The following is a 19,360-nucleotide window of genomic DNA, read 5'->3' as shown; positions in this document are numbered from 1 at the left end:
TTGTTCCGTTTCACTTATTCTGTGAAAGCAAATCTATGACCCAATATGTCTGTGCTACAGACATGCAGTTTCTCTGCTGGGAATTTTCCTGTCCTGGCCGGGATACTCCACCCTGTTCGCTTTGGGAGTAGTCTTTTTCTCCCTTAGTCATACTTTTTTGGAAGTCTTCCAGCCCTTGAGCTAAACCTGCAATACCCTAAAAAGGTAGGTGAGCGTGCTTCTAGGATTTAAGCATTTTTCCCCACCTACTGGAACAGAAGTTGGATATGTTTCTACCCAAACTAGTGCAGAAACAGACCTGGGAAACAATGTGTGCTGGCATGTCTGATAAAACTGTGCTTACACCACCAACCACCCAAAAGGCTGAAAAACAGGAGGAGGGGGAAGGGACCAGGGGGAATGGGGACCATTCCCTGGTCTGTGATTTAACAAGTTGTTCTCAGCGTTTTCTGGTCTTTTAAGGTTTTCAATTAACTCTGGAATTTAGCAAGGCAAAATGCCCCTCAGAACCAAGGTGGCCAAAGGTTTAAGTGGAGTAGTTAAAAACTCAGAATTCTTAAAAGAATATATCTGTTGACTATTTAATATAATAAAGGCTTCATTACTGAGTTGTGATCCAGCAAGAAATGAAGCAGACCAAGTTCAAGAATGCCAAGACATTAAAACTACCGGACAAGAGAGGAGACAAGTCTACTCTCACCACTGGGTTACCAAACCCAAAATGCCGAACTGCAATCACAGCAAGAAAGAAGATCCAGTAGCTTGAAATTAATTTCAAGGAATAGATTCCACTCAGATAATTAGGTGTTTTTGTTTTTTTAAGAATTCACTGGCAATACAACACAGATATGCTAGATATTTCTTCTATCTTCATCTTTAAGGTCCTCCAGGAGCAGTGAAGAAAGCCACATAGTCAACAGGGGTACCCCAATACTTAGAAAGGACCTCAAAGAAGAGATTCCCCAGTGTAATGCCGAAGGCCACCATGCCATGTAAGTTTGGGGGAAAGTGTGGGTTGGGGCTAGCAATTCACTGATTTTCCCTTCTAATTGAACTCCTGTAGCAAATAGTACACAGGAAAGGACTCTAGGAGGGCTCCCAGGTTCCGCCCTCCTTCGAGAGAGTTGGCAAGGAGCCCACCGGGGGTTGAGGCTCCAGCAGGCCTCAGGTTGACAGGAACAAGCTGCCCTGCTGGCTGCTTCCATGGAAACAAGGTCAGATTGGCAATAATCCCCAGCTTTAAAAGAGCCACCTGCCTCAAGGAAGCCCAGCACAGTGCCCTTTTCCTTCTGACTTTCAAATTTATAGCATGAAGATGAGACACGTACAGAGCTGCTGACTGCAGAGAAAGCAGACTCTTCCCATGTGTATCCATGTGACTCTGTACAAGTCAGCGCCCCTCTCTGGGCCTCAGTTTCCTCCTGAAGAATGTGACAGGGTGCGCTACAGATTGCTAAGTCTGCCCACCCCAACCCCAGCTGTGACAGTATCTTTCTGGCTCAATATACATATGCATCACAGCATTCAACCAATGGACCAATTAACAACTCCAACCAGAATTAAGGCGCATCCCAGGTATTTGCTCCTATCTTCCCAGAGCTCACAACCTAAGGAGGAGAAAGCCTATTCACAGGAGTTAAAGGACAGAGGTATTAAATAACAATCTAAGGAAATCCTAGGAAGACATCTACAATTCAAAGAACAGAGGGGGCTAGCCTTCTGGTTCACTGTAGTGCTGCTACTTCAAGTCACTAAGAGACTCAGCCTTCCATCTGGCCACACCTGTGTGCTCAGAGCAGGTAATCCTCCTGGCCTCACCATGGGGGGTGGGTTGGAGTAAGGGGGCCTGAAATCTTCAGGGACTGCGTCTCTGGGTGAGTTTGTTCCCAACCACTCTCAAATCCTTTTTTCCTTTGGGACACAGAACCAGAAATCAGTCAGTTTTACCAAACGGTAACCTAACCCCTTCAAGGAAGACCATCACATTCAGAAAGAGGGTGAGAGGAGAAATGACAGAGCTTACACGTGATCATTCCTGGTAAAAATGGAAAGCACACTTGCCAGCCTGCCTACTAAACCAATCAGGACATCGACAGTGTGCAGTTTTTAAGTCCCGGGGGACTGGATATTGGGGATCCTGATAAGTGCAGCCTGACCAGTTTTACAAATCCTTCTCCACTGGAGTACATCCAGACGAGGGAACTCTACTTGGCACTAAAAAGGGAGGAACCACTGATACACACAGCTGCATGGTGAATTTTAAAAGCATTGTGCTGAAGGAAAGAAACCAGACTCAAAAGCTTTATGATCCATATGGCATTCTGGAAAATGCAAAACTATGGGAACAAAAAACAGGTCAGTGGTCAGCGTGGGCTGGGGTTGGGGGAAGGTCCCTCTCAGCAGGGAAACTGCCCTCTTAAACCTTTTCCTTCTCTGGCTACCATCCTGTCTTTCCTGACAGCAGCCAAGCATTTTTAGAGTTCATGTCTCTACTTCCCTAATACCATGACCAGAATTCCATGTCCGCATCCCCTGGAACTTGTTCTTACTTTTGATTTGTTGTGTCTCTTCCACTCGAATGTAAGCAAAGGGAGGGTGCGGTTTTTTGCTATTCTGTCCACTGCTATGTCCTCGGGGTCTAGAATAGTGCCTGGCCCAGAGAAGATGCACAACAGGTGTTTGTTGAATAACATACCACTGCTTGCTTATTCTCACCTAGCCCCCTCTAGCAGGTTCCAGCCATTCTGGCTCCACCTTTGTCCTGCAACATCCCTGCTCCTCACCACAGCATACAGCATCAATATGTGAGGTGTAAGCCAGGCCAGGTCAGCCCTAACCACTCGCCTGTGGTCCCTTGGCAGGGCCTTATACAGACTAAAGTCCAAGTTCCTCAGCCTTACTCTCCACCTCTCCAGCAGGGGCCTGAGCCTTGCCACCATGTCAACCCCACCCCACCCCCGTGGACTGTTCACTCCAGGCTCCTTGACCCCCTTCTCTTTGCTCTAGGCATTCGCTTGGCATGGCGTCTCCATTTGGTCATTTACTACTCTTTATCAAAACACTATTTCCTTGCCAATCTCCTACTGGGGCACGAGGGGCTCAGGAGAGCTCTGGATACCTGTGTCTCTCAGGGGGCCTAGGTCCCAGACAACTACACAGCACAGAACTGTGAAAAGCTCCCTGAGATGGGCCTCAGTCATTCATGCCTCTCAAGTCAAAACTGTCCCACAGCTGTCACTCACTCAGTGAACAATCTCCGCCTGGCCCTCACCCAGGGTGATGCTGTTCCCCCTCTACTGCTGGAGGACACGGCTAACCCAACTGCACTTTGGCCAGAAGTGACTTGAAACAAACCCGAAAGTTTACTTTGGACGGGAGTTAATAATAAAAGTTGGAAGACATCTTTGAGACGATAAACACCTCCTTCTTCCTTTCTTCCAGCTTCTGGCACAGCACCTTCCTCTAGTGGAAACGCTTTCTGGGAAACAACCACAAGGCTCATGACTAAGGGGCCACCAACTCCAGGGAGGATGGGCCGGGGGAAGAAAACTTCACTGAAGCCATGAAATGTGGTTCCCGGCTTCTGAAAGCTGCGATGCCACTTCTGTAATCTACTTCCATGGTTCCTGTAAGAGTCAGAAGATGCTCAGGTCTGGGAGCTGAGTTTTTAAAAGTCAGAGAGATTTTCAAAACCCTGCCACTCACCAGAAAGAGAGAATAATACCCCCAAAGTTCCCAGAAATAAATGCAGAAATAGAAAAGGCACCTTTTGAACTCCACAGAAATTCTACTGTAAATGTAGAAGGCTGTCAGAGCAATACAGCAGAATAAACATCTCTGATAATGAAATGATATTATAATGCAAATAGGCACTTTAAAAATGTCAAATTAGCTATGTTTTTAAAAATAAAAGAAAGCTGTAATTTCTTTTAATCCCTAATTTAAGTAGGAGGAAGCCAGAGAGACTGTCAAACTTGTATAGCACAACTGGACTTTGAGATCACACTTTGGACACGTTAAATTCTGAATTTTTAAACATACCAGTATCCTTTGAACAATAACATGCATTCTAGTTCACAAAGAGACTGAGGAGGCTACAGACTTCCTGATAAATATATTAAAGCTCCTTGAGGGAGAAACAAATCCTCTTCTGATTGGCTACTGTGATTTCAATGGGCTGAGATACATGTTTTATATTGAAAACATTATTAACCAGCTGCTGGGGCTGAAGAGAAGGGATGATCAAATAAAGTGAACTTCTTCAGAAAACCATAAATGGCCCTTTCAGCTTTCTAACTACCATAAAAATAACTTAAACATTTTACAACAGAAAACAGAAGTAACTTCTTTTTTCATAATTTCAAAGTAAAGCTCTAAAAATTTTTCTAATTTAGGGCTAGAAGACACGATATTATTTTTAAATGTCTGGTTAAAAATTAGAAAGTCTCAAAGGTAAGCCACAAACGTATGGAGTAACATTGAACATTTCTATTTCTGTTCAAGCACCAAATAGAGCTGGCAGTAAATGAATATATTCATCTTTACTTTATAACTAAAACAGTCAACTGCATTTACAAAATCAAAAATTACTAAAACAGAAATTTTTGTTTTCTATGCAACACAAAACTTACTGAAAATCATATAGAAATTAGTGGGATCTTATCATCAGAATAATTTTCTTCTGATTTTAATTTTAAAAAGGAAAACCACAAAGTCTATTAAGAAGTCTGAGACAATTAATAATGTGGGAATATGGACTTAATGTTTGTTTAGAAAAAAGGTAAATAGCTAGCTCCAAATTCTATTTTAAAAATTCAATTCATTATTTTCTTAAAGGAAAATGTCCACTTAAATATAAATACTAACAAAGGTTCTGGTTTTTTTTTTTTTTAAGATCCTCAGAACCCCTGGGCTAATGCCTGCCAACTAAAACACCTACTATGAATTTAGTAATGGGTTATGCAAACATAAATTACAAGGCCAGACATTTTAAAAGGAAAAAAAGGTGATTTATTGACGTGCTGGAGACACGGCAGGATAGAAGCACTATTTCAATTTTCCATATATTCCTCAACACTGCAGATGTGCTAATGCAAAAAGAATTTTAAAATAAAAATTACTCTCAGTTCTTCTGGTTCTAACATATCAGTTCATTTACTTAAGAAGGGTTTCCACACAACTCATTTCCCACAGTTATAATCAATAATAAACCAGATTAAAACATTTAATCTAGTTTCAAGTACAAATGGATTTGAAAGAAATAGAAATATTTCCCTTATCTTACAAAAGCAATAGGAGCTAAACCACAAGTTCTATTCTTCACTATATTAGCCAACCTGCCCAGATCATATTTTTTACTTTAATCCCTTCATTCCTATTCATGGGTCATTTTATTTAGAGGTGGGAGGGGTAAGTGGGGTATCATTGTTGAAACCAGTATATTTTTCTTTATCTTGGCAAAGTAATCATTTAAATATATATGAAATACTTTTCATGGGTTGTTTACATATTAACAAAATAAACAAACATTTCCTTGTTGTCAACTTTTAATTAAAGGAAAGAGACGCTATCACCCTTCTCTGAATAGGCATGGGAACTATACTGGGCTGCAGAAAATCCCTGAACACACATCGACAGAAAATGAATCTTTCTTTTTCTTCATTTTACCAATGGAAGACAGCTTCATAAATGGTCAATTTTGAAAGCACATGGAACTGTGTATGTCGCTGAACAAGCCTATCTCAAAAATAAGCTGGAAAACACTCTAATAAGAAAGAACACACATTTTAAAATGCAAAGGTACAAAACAACACCTCTGTATTTTGGCACTGTGCATTCTTCCCCCAAAAGCTAATTTGTACACACACACACACACACACACACACACACACACACACACACGATATGAGTTCCTGGCACTTTGATTATGTGAACACACCTGACCCCAGGGAAATAGGCTGAGACCAGCCCCATATTTCAGACAAACCAAACAGCCAATAGACAGTAATGGCTTTAAGCTACTGATGACCTGGGCCAAAAATGAAGAACCACTTAATCTTCTGAAGGAAACTGTCAATGTTAGGAGGCCCACAGCTGACCTTTCCCCTGATGTTAATCACAGCCACCTATGATAACAGAGTGGGGTTTATTTTTATGCCTGGCTCCAGACTACAATGATCAATCCTTCAATTTTGACCATTTTGTATCCACACAGTGAACTAGAGTAAGTAAGAGTGTGTAGTTTTCATGGATCCCTGGAGTCATACATGGAATGAAATTCATCCAAGAATAAGATCTAAAATAACTCCATCAAAACTCTAAACACTTTATAAAGTCTCCCCATATTAACCTACAAATTCAATGAAATTCCAATAAAAACCCAGCAGAATTTTTAAAATGGAACCAAATAAATGATTCTAAAAGACATATGAAAGAACAGTCTAGATAATTTTGAAAAGCAATGAGGGTGGGGGCCTTCCCCTAACAGAAATCAAGACTTAGTAATGCTATGAAAATAACGGTGGTAATTACACAGTAATAATCACCAGGACAGTGTAGGGTTGGTGCAGGAACAAACAAGCAGACAATAGTGATGGACCAGGAGCCTAGAAGGGGCATCGCACCTGACAGAGGTGCTAAAGGCAACTCACTGGGGAAAGGTGCACTGGATGGTAATGGTTTGGGAATGAAAGGCTCTCGATGGACAAAGATAAACTGGATCCTCACCACCCACACAAAAGCTTTACGGGCCTAATGTGAAAAGCAAAACCAAAAAACTATGGCAAGAAAACAAGAGAGACTGTCTTTGTGACATCAGCATAGGGACAATTTCTGAGATAAGATTAAACTTAAAACATAAACGTTATATCAAAAACTGGAAAAATTCGAAAGAATAAAGTTAAAACTTTCCAGGTGACAACTACCCCATAAACATAGTGAAAGGATAAGTCTGGGAGGCGACATCAGCAAAGTACACTTGCACAAAGGACCCAGATTCCGAATATTGAAATTTCCTACAAGAAAAACAGCAAAACAGTTCAGTAAGAAAATGGCCAAAGAATATGAGCAGTTAAGACACAACAAAGGAAACTGTATAGGCCAGTCTTTGTACAAAAGGGATCTTCACCCACATGAGAAATAAGAAAATATAGCAAAAATCACTGAGGATACAGCCAGAACAGGTAGTGGGAGCTGGCCAGTGGGAGAATAACAGCATGCCACTCCCCTGGAGAGCAACTACCTGGTGCAGCTGTGATTAGAGACTGCACTTCTGGGTGTCCACCCCAGGGAACTCCTGAGCTCACTCCCTAGGACACGTGTAATAATAAAGTGTCAACAACCAAAAATCCGCTTGCCATCTCAACAGGGCAATGGATACATCTTCTGTGGTTCGTGCACACAGTGGAATAGTGTGTCCCAACTTAAAGAATAAACTACATGCATGTACACACTCAGCTACATCTCTAAAAGGTAATACTGGGTGAAAAAGACACAGTGTCAAGGGATATATACATACATAGCCAGAGACCATTTGCATAAACCCATTTATATAAATAGTAAAATACATGTATATCTAAAACAATAACTATTGTTTATGAATGTGTAAACATTGTAATGAGTGCAAAAAAGCACATGGAAATAAAGTATGGTTTTAGAATGGGGTTCATGTGTGAGGAAGAATGGAAGGGGGAGACATGGAAATGGGGTTTTCACTGTAATCTTTTATTTAAAAAAAGAAGCATTGGAAGCAAATGGGCAAAATGTATACATCTACCTAATCTTCATGAAGGACACGAAAGCCTTTGTTTTGTTTTCTATATTTTTTAGAATGCTAGAAATTATTTCATATGAAAATAATGAACCCGTTTCACGCTTCATGTATAAAAGAACTACTGAAGGTAAAATCCTAAGTGAGGCTTAAGTGGGTCAGGAGAGGCAGGGGTGGCTGAACCTTCTGAGCCTTTCTGCCCGAGCCGCTCCCTAGGATAAGAACAGGGTCTGGCTGATGCAAATCTTTCTCGGGGCTGAAAGGTACTCCTTACCTTACAAATGCAACGTTCTAATGGCACAACAGGCAAGGCAGTGTGGGGGGTATCAGGCACTGAGGTCGCGCCCACCCCACAAGGCAGAGACCCTGGGAAAAGCTGAACTGTTGTCAATCGTCCAACCTCAGGATACTTGATCACAGACCTCTTTGTGGACAGCCCTCTTTAAAGTGTCCCCAGTATACGGTAGAGTCAGTAAATGAAAGAATACATAAATATGGGGTTAAATTGGGGCCCCAATTAGCTTTCTGAATTAAAATGGTGACCTTTCCAATGTAAAGCAGTGAAACACCAAGATGGGGTCCCGTAGCTGAAAGTTGCTCAGGATGTAAATTGTTCCCTTGAGAAGTAATCCAGACTGTTCTCTCCCTGAATGCACGAGGAATTCTATCTGCTGGGGAGACAGGCAGGGAGGGTGTCTGCATGTGGCCGGACCCCTCTGGGGCAGAAGCAGGCTTTGCAAGCCTGGACGGAGGCCTCCAGAACCCAGTTAGGACTCCCCATAGAACCACTCTGGCACAAACCTGCAGCTGATTGGCCTGGATTTGAAACCTCCAGCCAGTGCCACTGGTCATTCATTGGCTGTGACATCCTAGGGGACTCTCTCCTCTCTGGCCTCAGTTTCATTTTCTTTAAAATGGAGATAAATACTGTACCTATTTCATAGGCATTCAGGGCACACAGTGCTCAATACATGTCAGCTGTTGTTATTCCTGTGTTTCTGCAGTGACCAGAGCCCTCAACACAGAGTGGCCCTGCTACACCCTGTTTCCCACACAATGGTAGCACCATGACTGTTTGCTGTACATATAATGAATTCTGAATAGATAAACCCCAAGAGGTAAATTAGGTGAGGCCTACTAAGAAGAAAGGGCAACACCTACATCTTGGGCCCATGGGGAGGATGAACCCCAGAGAGCTTGAGAAGGGAGAGGGCCAAACTCCATAGCCCTCAATTCTCATAGCCCACATCATTGCATCACCACCTCCTTTCTCAAAGAACAGTGGCACCTGGCTTGCTCAGATCTCAAATCCAGTCAGTAGCAGAGCCAGGAGCAGAAATCCAAGTGTCCAGATTCCCAATACAACACTCTTTTAATTTTATCAACTATACCAGGTATATGTCTTCCTGTTAAAATACTGGGCCACAGTCAAAATTATTATACTATGCATGGAAGACACATAACGCTCCTTGTAAACTTACTTTTTATGCAACTCACATTTGCTAGCTAAAACCAAGAACCAACATTAGTCAATAATCAATATTCAGTGATTAACCCCACCCACCCCCACCCACAGGCCCCTGGCCAAAGAAAGAAAAATCTAAGCCAACAAATCTCAGGATCAGTGGGACTTGTCATCCCATTGTCTCTTTCTTGACTAACATAATCTCAAAATTAAAGGGGAGATTTTCCTGTGCTTTGGCTTATAATAATTCATAAGTAAATGTTAGAGTTTAGCCTAATTGCTCTTCCCTGGGTATACTCCCACTAAATGCACCCAAAACACACAAAATCCTTTAAATGTATGTCACTTCAAAGCAATACTAAAAATCATTTTTAAACTAAAATAAGAGAAACCGCTTACAATTAAATGAATAAAAATTGACTTCCAGAAGCTAAAAGAAAACAGTTTGGTACAGTGGCCATGGCCTGGTTCGTGGGAGCCTGTCTGCCTGGTAGGCAGGTGGCTAACACTCTAATGTGACACTAATGACACCCACTTCCTGGGGTAACTGCAAGGGGCACTGAAAGGTTTGTGAGGCATTTAGCATAATGCTTGGCTCTTAGTAAGTACTCAATAAATATTAATAAGCAACAGTTCACCACGATTTCAACCAAATTTTATGGCTTTCACATTTAAGCCATTATACCCTATAAGGATATTTATTGAGAAGAGGCATCCAAATTATTACTACATTCTATATAGCATGGCATTCTCCATTCAAAATGCATGGCAGATGAGGTTACTGACCAGAAAGATAAGTTATTGGCTACTCTCAAAGAACAGCTTCCAAAGAGAGTCCAATGGCAAATATTTCCACTCTACGAACAGTAAAGCTAATGCAAAGGGTGAGAAATGACCATCTAGGCACATGAAAGGAACACATTTTTACTTTACTGACTCTATTCAAGTCTGCAGTAGAAACTAGGTTTATAGTTTATAGATCTACTGGTCTTCTCTATGCTTTAAGAGTATTTTTAAAATGTTAGTGTTCATTTGTAGCTTTAAAATCCATTCATAAATAGTACAATTTCTCCTTTCAAAAGATTCAATATTAATAACATGCCATTTATTGAGCTTCTATTATTTATCACGGTTATTCTGGATATTCTACAACATTTTGTCAGTCACAATAACTCCAAAATAGCTGTCATCAGAAAATGGAGGCTCTGAGAGATTATACAACTCAACATGGTCTCGACTAAACTTACACACCACACCAATCTAATTACAGTCTTTTCCTTTGGAGAGTTATTAAACTCTCAAATACTTTGTCTGTTATACTTAAAATAGCCCTTTAAAAGCTGCTAGACACACGAAGGAAGCGACACACGGGCTCAGGAAGGAAAGGGAATGCCGGTCCGGTGTCGACATTTCAGTGAGTTTGGACAGACTGCCTTTCAGCACTCACAGAAAGTGTGGCCTGGGGCTCAAGAAGCCACCCTGCTGCCCCTAAGTCAGGGCTCTACACACAGTTCTCACTCAGTCACAGAACACAGAAATTGAGAGATTAACTCTTCATTGATTGCCTAAGAGTTCACTTTTTAGCAAGGTCTCCCTCCAACTCAAATGTTCCTTAACTTTCTAATATCCAAATTAAATGGTGTCCCTGGTCTTAGAAAGCAGAGGGACTGCATCTGATGCCTGAAAGTAATTGGGTGATAAGAGCAAACAAAGATAAATCAGGCCTTTACCAGAAAGGCAGTTTAGGGACCCCAGTGCTAAACAACCTGTTAAATTCATCCAGGGGGCGGCATGTGCAAAGGGGCATTTTCCATTTTTTGATTCAAAAAACTTCCTTTAACTTCCTGAAGAACCTCCACCCATCTACACTCACTCACTGCCATACTGTCCTGCTTTAGTTCTTATCACCACCTGAAATTATCTTGTGTGTCAATTGTTTACGTAGTCACTGCCTGCCTGCCCCTCTTTGAAAACTGGAAGCTTCTGTCTCAGTGCCTGCTGTATCTTAGCACCTCAAATTGCCATGGCCCCTGGACGAGTACAGAACTACCTGTAGATGGAAGGGAAGGAGGGAAAAACAGAGGAGGAAAAGTGTTTACTGAGCACCTACTATACCTTCTGTGTACATGAATTCATTTCCTGTCTACTACCTGGGACATTCATTTTTGGTTCTGCTTATTTTTATATACAGGGTCCAACTCTCAGAATGTTTAGTGACCTCCCTCAAGGTCACTCAGCCCAAACATCCGTGTCACCACTTACTGGCTCTCCACTTCACTCCCAGTCCTGGACTGTACATTTACCTTCCAGGAATCTCATCCGCGCCTCATCATGACCCCTTGAAGTAGGTGGAATAGTTTGGCAGGTAATGGAACTGAGGTTAAGTCTCTGTCCCAATGCTAGTGAACCATGGAGCTACTAGGACTTAGTTCAGTCTGCCCAAGACCGAGGACATTCCTCTGCTCTGCAGGCCTCCATGGTGCCTCGGAGCATGCTGCAGGGTCTCTGGAATGTGGGGGGATAATGTGGCCAGTACTTACTGACTTGGGGCTGAATGAGGGTTAAGTTACATTCATTATCACACTAGAGGCAGGTTTTCTCTCCTAGGAACCCAAAAGAAACAAGAAAGTAACCTCCTGGGTTGATATATTGGCTTAAAGAGTTTAATTGGTAACAGTTAAAAGTTCACTTTTAATTTTTAAACTTCTGCTAGTTAAAGTCTTATTATAACTTAACGGTGGGTAATTCTAGAATGATTAACATACAAGTTGATTATTTGGGCTTTATAATTTTGCCAAATGCCGGAGTAGCCTTTTAAACACTAAGTTGCTACTGCCAAAATGAAAATTCACATGATACTTATATGATTTTCTTCAGTCTAAGAGCACAACTGCATAAAAAACCTATACAGGGATTTCCCACACCTCCCACAAGAGAGACATTTGTGCAACTATCACCACTTACTAATTCCAGGACATTTTCATCATCCCCAAAAGGAACCCCAAAGCATTAGTAGTCATTCCCTATTTTTCACCCCAGCCCCTAGCAACCCGATTGCTAGTCTACTTTCTGTCTCTATAGAACTAGACAGTTCATATAGATGAAATCATATAATATGAGGTCTTTTTGTGTCTGGCTTCTTTCCTTGGCATATTATTTTCAAAGTTCATCCATGTTGTAACATGTATCTGTGCTTCATTTCTTTTTATAGCTGAATAATAATATTTCATTGTATGGACAGACCACATTTTATTTATCAATTCATCCACTGATGGACAACTGGGTTGCTTCTACTTTGCGATTACCTTGAATAATGCGGCCATGAACATTCATATACAAGTTTTTGTGTGAACTTGTTTTCAGTTCTTTAGGATATATACCTAGGAGTGGACATGTAAGATCACAGGGTAACTCTATATTTAATTTTTTAAAGAATTGCTAAAAAAAAAAAGGCATTTCTTGAATTCTTTTTATTTAATGCTGTAGAAAAAAATAAAATAAAATTTGTGTCAAAGCTTTATTATCTGCCTGTTCGAGAAACCAATCAATCATACAGTGATGTAATTAACATTTTTAAAACCTCTGTTTTGTAAAGGAAAGATTTCTAAATGCATGCTGTAGATTTGGCAGGACCTTTCATACTATAATCACCATAAAGTGTCCATGGAGGTCCATGGCTAAATGAAAACGCAATGAAGGCACCACTCCTGCTGCAGGTCCTTACCCTTTACAAATGGAAGAAAGGAATTGTACCAGAGCTGCAGATTCGGCGACAGAGCTGTGGCTAGATTCCTGGACCCCCAACACGAGCAATTTGCTGGAAGATGGGGATGCTCGTATTCCTACCTGGTGTGTCCACCCTGTGCCCCTGATCTTCTTAGCTTGTAGACCTCCATCCCATCACTGCCTTTCCTAAAGGTCCATGTGCCTAGGGGCATGTCTGTCTGCTCTCCTCTTTAAAAGTCAGATTTGTCAAATCAGTGCTATGGGCTTCAATGAATCCATTTGAGTGTCCAATGAGATACAAGAAACATTATGCTGTTGTCTTTCGTGTTCACTGATTTTAGATTCCTATGAGGATGGAAGCAAAAACAAAAGCTGAGTGGTACACTAGAGAGCCAGACCGGCTTCCACAGTCCATCAATTTGTTTAGAACAAGGTAAGAGTTAGAGTTCAGTTACTACCCTACACACAACCGTGTCCCATCGCAGCTAAAACGTCTGAATGCTGCTTTAGAGTTTAGAGAGCTCCTTTAATCCTCCTTAGCTACCTGACTCAAGGAGGACCCCAGCTGGGTCCTGCAAAGCAAAGACACCCCTCAGGCTTCTAACCAAGCTCAAACCTCAATATCTCAAGGCAGCCTGTGCAGGACGTGTCCATTTGAGTCTCAACTTTATTTTTAAGTGACTCTCTTTTTCCAGGCTGAGTCACTCCCTGCAGTGTCTATATAAAGGCTGTAGAGGCAGTGACTAAATGTATTTGGGCCTGGGCCACAACTATATATTACTCCCCCCCCCCCCCCCCCGCGCCAACCCTCCCCCAGCCTGCTGACTCCTTTTCTCACAGGGAGTGAAAAAGGAGTTGAAACTTTGCAGCATCTTTCCATCCTTTTGTCTTCCTCACATCGGCAAAAAGGGAGCAGGTGACTTATGTATGAAGGAACTGTGTTGGGGCATGTGATTTCATATCCATCTTCATCAGTGAAAAGATGACTGTGGCTTTCCTAAAGAAGACACTCACCTGCGCCCCCCCTCCCCCACCTGCCAGAGTCCAGAAAGAATCCACTAATTGAGTTCATTTCAATGATGGCGCAAGATTGCTTTCCAAGTCATAGCTGAAGGTGACTCCTGATTTTTTACAACAGTTTCCCAAGAATGTAAAACTCAGAAAAACACTCTAGCCTGAGACAGAAAGGGCAAATTAAGATTCTGGCACTCAGGAAATGAACGCCAGTGAACAGGCAGTTATGTCAGCAGTAAAAAGAACATTCCCTGTCACAGTTAGGCATGCTGACCAGGAGGCGGGGCTGCGAGGCTGCAGCTGGTGTCAGGCCCAGGGCCACCTGCCCTGGTGGGAACAGCGAGTGAGGAAGGGGTGGTCAGTCCCAGTGCTAACCCTGGGGAACTGTGTCCCAAATGGTCAGGGCTGGGGGCTGCTCTGCTGTTGACAGCAGAGGCAAGAAATGGTGACATGAAAAGAAGCCCTATGCATTGGGCAGGACAGATATAGAGAACAGATCTGGAATGTAAGCATGGTAGACCAGGTGTCATGAGGATTAACACTCCAGAGAAGAGATGTTTAGACAAAAATACATCAGGGAGAAAACTGACCAACGAGAGCTCCGGAATTGAAGCTCACTTTTAAATCTCACAGAAGAGATGTGGCCCCTTCTACAGGAAATATAAATGAACCTTGCAAAGTCAGAGAGAGAGCCACCTAAGACACATTATAGGGTAGGAGTTGAACACAATGACAGCACAAAAACAAACCCTGAGCATGTATTATGATAAAAATCACTGCATCTTGGGTCTGTGGGTCTCCTCTCACCCCCAAAAAGGATGTTCCTGTCCTTTCTGAAAATAATTGTAATAAAACAAAAAGCATCTCCGTGCTCTTTCTGGAAACAAGTCCAACAATGAAGACTTCTCTTCTGGCAATCAAGCATCTCATTCTAAGAGCACAGGCCGGTGAGCTGGAACTCTTCCCCTGCAAACATCCTGTGTCCTCACCTTAGGGCCTGCACTGCACAGAGCTGCATCTGCGTTTTCTCCAGCTTCTGGGCCTGTCAGGGGGCAGCACAGCCCCACAGTTAAGAGAATCGACTCTGGGCTCATACTGCCTGGGTTCAAGTCTCAGCTTGGCTGAGCAGTAGCTGTGGCAACCTCAAGTCAAACTTTGGTCTGGGAGCCAAACATAAAAATTAACCAAGTGGAAAAGCAAGAAAAAAAGCAATTCCTAGGCAGAATCATGAAACTCTAGTGCTGTCCCTTTTACGGTACCCAACAGAAAATAACTCAGTTTCCAGGAGTGAGGAACTGGCCTAGTGCCCTGGGGGTTTCTGGGTGGTGGCACCTACATGCTTCTATGTCACCACTGATCCAATCTGCAGTCAACTTTATCAATACAGATGCCATTTGGGGCATCAAAGGTATTCCTGGCTTGCCTGTGCCTCAGATCTCTGATCAAAGCAACAGAAAAGCAGAAGGCAAGGGGGTTGGCCTACACTGCACACAGTTCTACCACCACTAGGCCTTGAGACAGCTACTGCTTCCCCTCCCCTGCACACACTGCCACCTGGCTGGCCTTGCCCTTCACCAGCCGCAGCAGGAGCAAAGCTTCATCCAACACAGAGATGTCTGCGCCTGCTGCCAGCCTGCGGGGCCCCAATCCAACCGGAGGTGGCCCGGTTCCACCACCTCAGTGCCCAGCTTGGAGGCTGGAGCACAGTGGCCTCTGCCCAGAGGTCAGGGCCTTGGCAGTGATCCCTCACACAGCCCCTGCCCCTCCTTTCATCCCTCCTACCCTGGGCACAGCTAGGAGGAGGGTGAAGGAGGAGTCACACAAGATGCTCCCAGAGTGGCATGCCGAGACTGCCGATGTGTGCCCAGAGCTGTTCTCTAAGTCAGTGGTCCAGGTGAGTTTCAGAGTCCAAGAGAAACGCTATGGAAATACATGCATTTCTCAGGGGAGTGGGTCCTTAACATTCACCAATATTGCAAAGGTTGAGAAGCAAGGCTTAAAAAGCAGCCCTGTCTATCTACAGTAAGAGTTACTGAGGTGCTTGTGGCTTAGATCCTTCCCACCATGGATATGTGAATGTTTCTGGGTGAAAGTCGACATGCAGAAGGTTCCAGTTATACTATCCTAGCACTGAATACACGGTGTCAGGATGTTCTACGTGCAAGGTAGGAAGATAAGAAGGGGACAGGATTTTACCCCCAGGGCCAAACCGTCTGGCACATGGAAGATGTTCAAAAGGCATCTTGTAAAATGATAAACTGTTATTACAAGCCAGCTTTTGGAACACTTTGGGCTGAAATTACTGTATTTGTTGTGTGTTTTTTAAAGTTCCCAGAACTAGCTTTGAGGAACAGAAATCAGCTGCATCTCATGCATTCCAAGGTACTCGTTCTAAGTTAATTCTATTAACAGACACAGACTGGACGCCAGGTGCCAGGTCGGTGCAGAGCCTCCACACACACACCTATCAATCCTGTGAGCTGGGCCTGTTATTACACTTTTTATAGATGATGAAACTGAGACTTTGGGAGGTTAAGTAATTTGCCCAATGGCAACAGCCAGTAAGTCACCTGCAAAAATAATATGGAAAGCTACACAACCTAGAAATACCCCAGTCTTTTATGTTCAACTCCCAATTATTAACTCAGTAGGAAATGAATGTTTAGTTACAAAATTGAAAATGTTTTTCTTTGAAAGGAACTCATTTTTGGAATCAAAGAAATGCATAAAACTTTATTTGCAGAGTCACTGCAATCTCCTTCAAATTAACTATAATTCTAAGGGTAAAAAGACATAAGCAATAACATCAACTGACTATAAAGGTGTTAATCTAATGACATAAAACTGAAACTTTAAAAAAAAATCATTCTAAACAAACGATATTCAAGGCTCTGGCCATCCCGGCGCCTGCCTCTCTGTGCTCCTGTGGCTTGTCCTGGGGGAGTGATCCAGCCTGTCAGACTCCACCTGCCTTTCCCAAAGCCTCCTGTCAGAGCCCACCTGTCTCTCTGGACTTGAGGTTTCTCAGTTGTCCTTGGGCAGGCCCAGCCCAGGAAAATACAAATTCCCTGTCGAGGGACAACCTTACTCACCTCTGCCTTCACCCCGGTGCCTAATCCTGCATATTAAACATTGGATATTCAACAAACACTGGGAGGACATTTCCTTCTTATCCAGAACAAAGAGGAATCCCAGCTTTTTCACTGAGAATCAACACACTTGGTGCGACACCAGCAAGAGCACCACTGGCCCTGGTCTGCCTCAGTGGCCCCCAGGGCCTCACTCGGCCAACCATGTGAAGCATGAGGATCCTAGTCTGTATGCACATGAAAAGGTGTATTTCCTACCAGCAAGCCAACAAAGTTCTAAGCAACCTTCATGTTCACAGGTCCATCTTCTAGCATGTTCCCTCTACAGTAAAGGGCAATCAGTTTCCTTCCTTGTTTAATAATCTGTCCAGTGGTGGAATCAGGAGAAGTGACTAATGTCGAAGAGAAGTCGGGCCCCTCTGATCTGAAACCCCAAAGTGACAATCCAATATCCCCTCTAGATCCCAGGCCCCATACTCACCAGAGCCCCCACATTTACCACCAATCTACCTCCCACATACTCCCATCCCTCTGTGTACCCCAGAGGACCCCAGCTGCAGCTACTCACCCCCACCATGGCCTTAAGTGGCTTCAAAATTTCAAAGAGAAGATTCTGGTTGGTGGAAGAGTGAATATGCCAGTCATCTCTATCAGTCTTGCCTCAGGGTTCCCACAGGGACCCCTATAGGTTTCCAGGATGAACCTGGGATAGGAAAACGCAAGGGGAGGGGTGGGGGCGGGGGCCTGCAAGCAGCTTCACCCTTCTACACTTCCTGAGATTCTGCTACAGCACACTCTCCCTACTGCAGTGGAAGCAGCCCGAGTGGGTACCAGCCTCGACGAACTAGCAGAGGCCAGAAACAAGCGGGATGGCAACTTCCATCCTCTCACAGGGGAGTTTCTTGGTCCCTTTCTCCACAGGAAACGACATTTAAAACTGTGCCCTGAAAAACAGTGCTCCAAATGGCATGTACTAACCAGGCTGCTTCCTTCCCAAGCCTCTTCTATTTATTGGGATTAGGAAATAAAATGCAGTTTAAGGTTAGGCTTTTTCAAGTAACTGGCATGGGATGCAACACAAACTGTGTGAGCTGGTCCCCAGTTCCTGCAAAAACGAGGCCCACTTAGACATCAATGGAGGGACTGGGCCCAGTTCAGTACCATCAACATTTGTCACCTGAGTGCAGCACTAGGTGGCCGGGGGAAACATGCGCCTCCTCGCCTGGAACAGGCCCTTGGCAGCTAACAAGAATCTGGGGCTCCAGAGGAATACCCAAGAATCCAGTTCTCTGCTTCATCCTCCTCACAGTCCTTGTCGTATGACAGATTAGGTTTACTTAAGGTTGTCTAACCTTCTTTTTTCTATGGTCACTCCTGGACATACAGTCCCCAAGGGAGGGCAGTAAGAACACAGGACAGCAGGTGACGGTTGCTTACCGGAACGGTGCTGAGAGTGGCTCGAGAGACAGACATGGCAGAGGTCGGTGGGGGAAACAAAGTCAAGGACGAGAGCTTGGGAAACCCCACTGCAAGACTCTCTAGGACAGTGATGGCGAACCTTTTGAGCTCAGCGTGTCAGCATTTTGAAAAACCCTAACTTAACTCTGGTGCCGTGTCACATACAGAAATTTTTTGATATTTGCAACCATAGTAAAACAAAGATTTATATTTTTGATATTTATTTTATATATTTAAATGCCATTTAACAAAGAAAAAATCAACCAAAAAAATGAGTTCGCGTGTCACCTCTGACATGCGTGTCATAGGTTCGCCATCACTGGGCTAGGAAGACCTACCCTGAAGCAGCCCAAGAGGAGGGGGCAACAGAGGGTCCTATCCTTGGTTCCTTTCTTTGCTCCTGTCTTTACTCGGGGCAAGGTGGAACATGGAGAATAGAGGCTCCCCCAAAACTGCCAACGGCAGCAACCCCCAGGCATGAATTACTTTAATCTGCATTTTTGGTCTGTCGAAATATGGCAGATTCACACAGGACGGGGTGGGGTGGAGAGGGTAAATTGTGGGTCTCAAATTAAAAGCCTTTAGGTAGGTCTGCCCCTAGAGCCCTTTCTCTTTCCCCTGAGCTGTTATGTTTTCTCCCAACATATTTATTCTGAAAACAGAGGGTTGATTATTTGTTTCCCCAAATGATTCACAATAGCACTCACTTAAATAGCAATCTCCTTGGAACACTTAAGTCCACTTTTAAAAATTCAATTCACGTACCATTTCCCAGGATTTCTGTATATTATAAATGAGGTATATTGTGAAAGTTAAAGCACCCTCCCAGAAAGCAGCTAT

The 19,360-nt window shown here is 43.4% G+C and overlaps 1 protein-coding gene across 9 annotated transcripts in view; it reads right to left on the bottom strand.

Moving 5' to 3' along the window:
• Positions 1 to 19,360, bottom strand: part of CUX1 (cut like homeobox 1) — a gene marked incomplete at its 5' end in the record, with an annotated part of 366,038 nt that overhangs the window by 267,719 nt on the left and 78,959 nt on the right. The window lies entirely within an intron of this gene.

This window comes from Myotis nattereri, assembly GCF_964212035.1.
Source record: "Myotis nattereri genome assembly, chromosome: 4".
NCBI lineage: Eukaryota > Metazoa > Chordata > Mammalia > Chiroptera > Vespertilionidae > Myotis > Myotis nattereri.
This window is presented reverse-complemented; position numbering and strand designations above follow the sequence as displayed.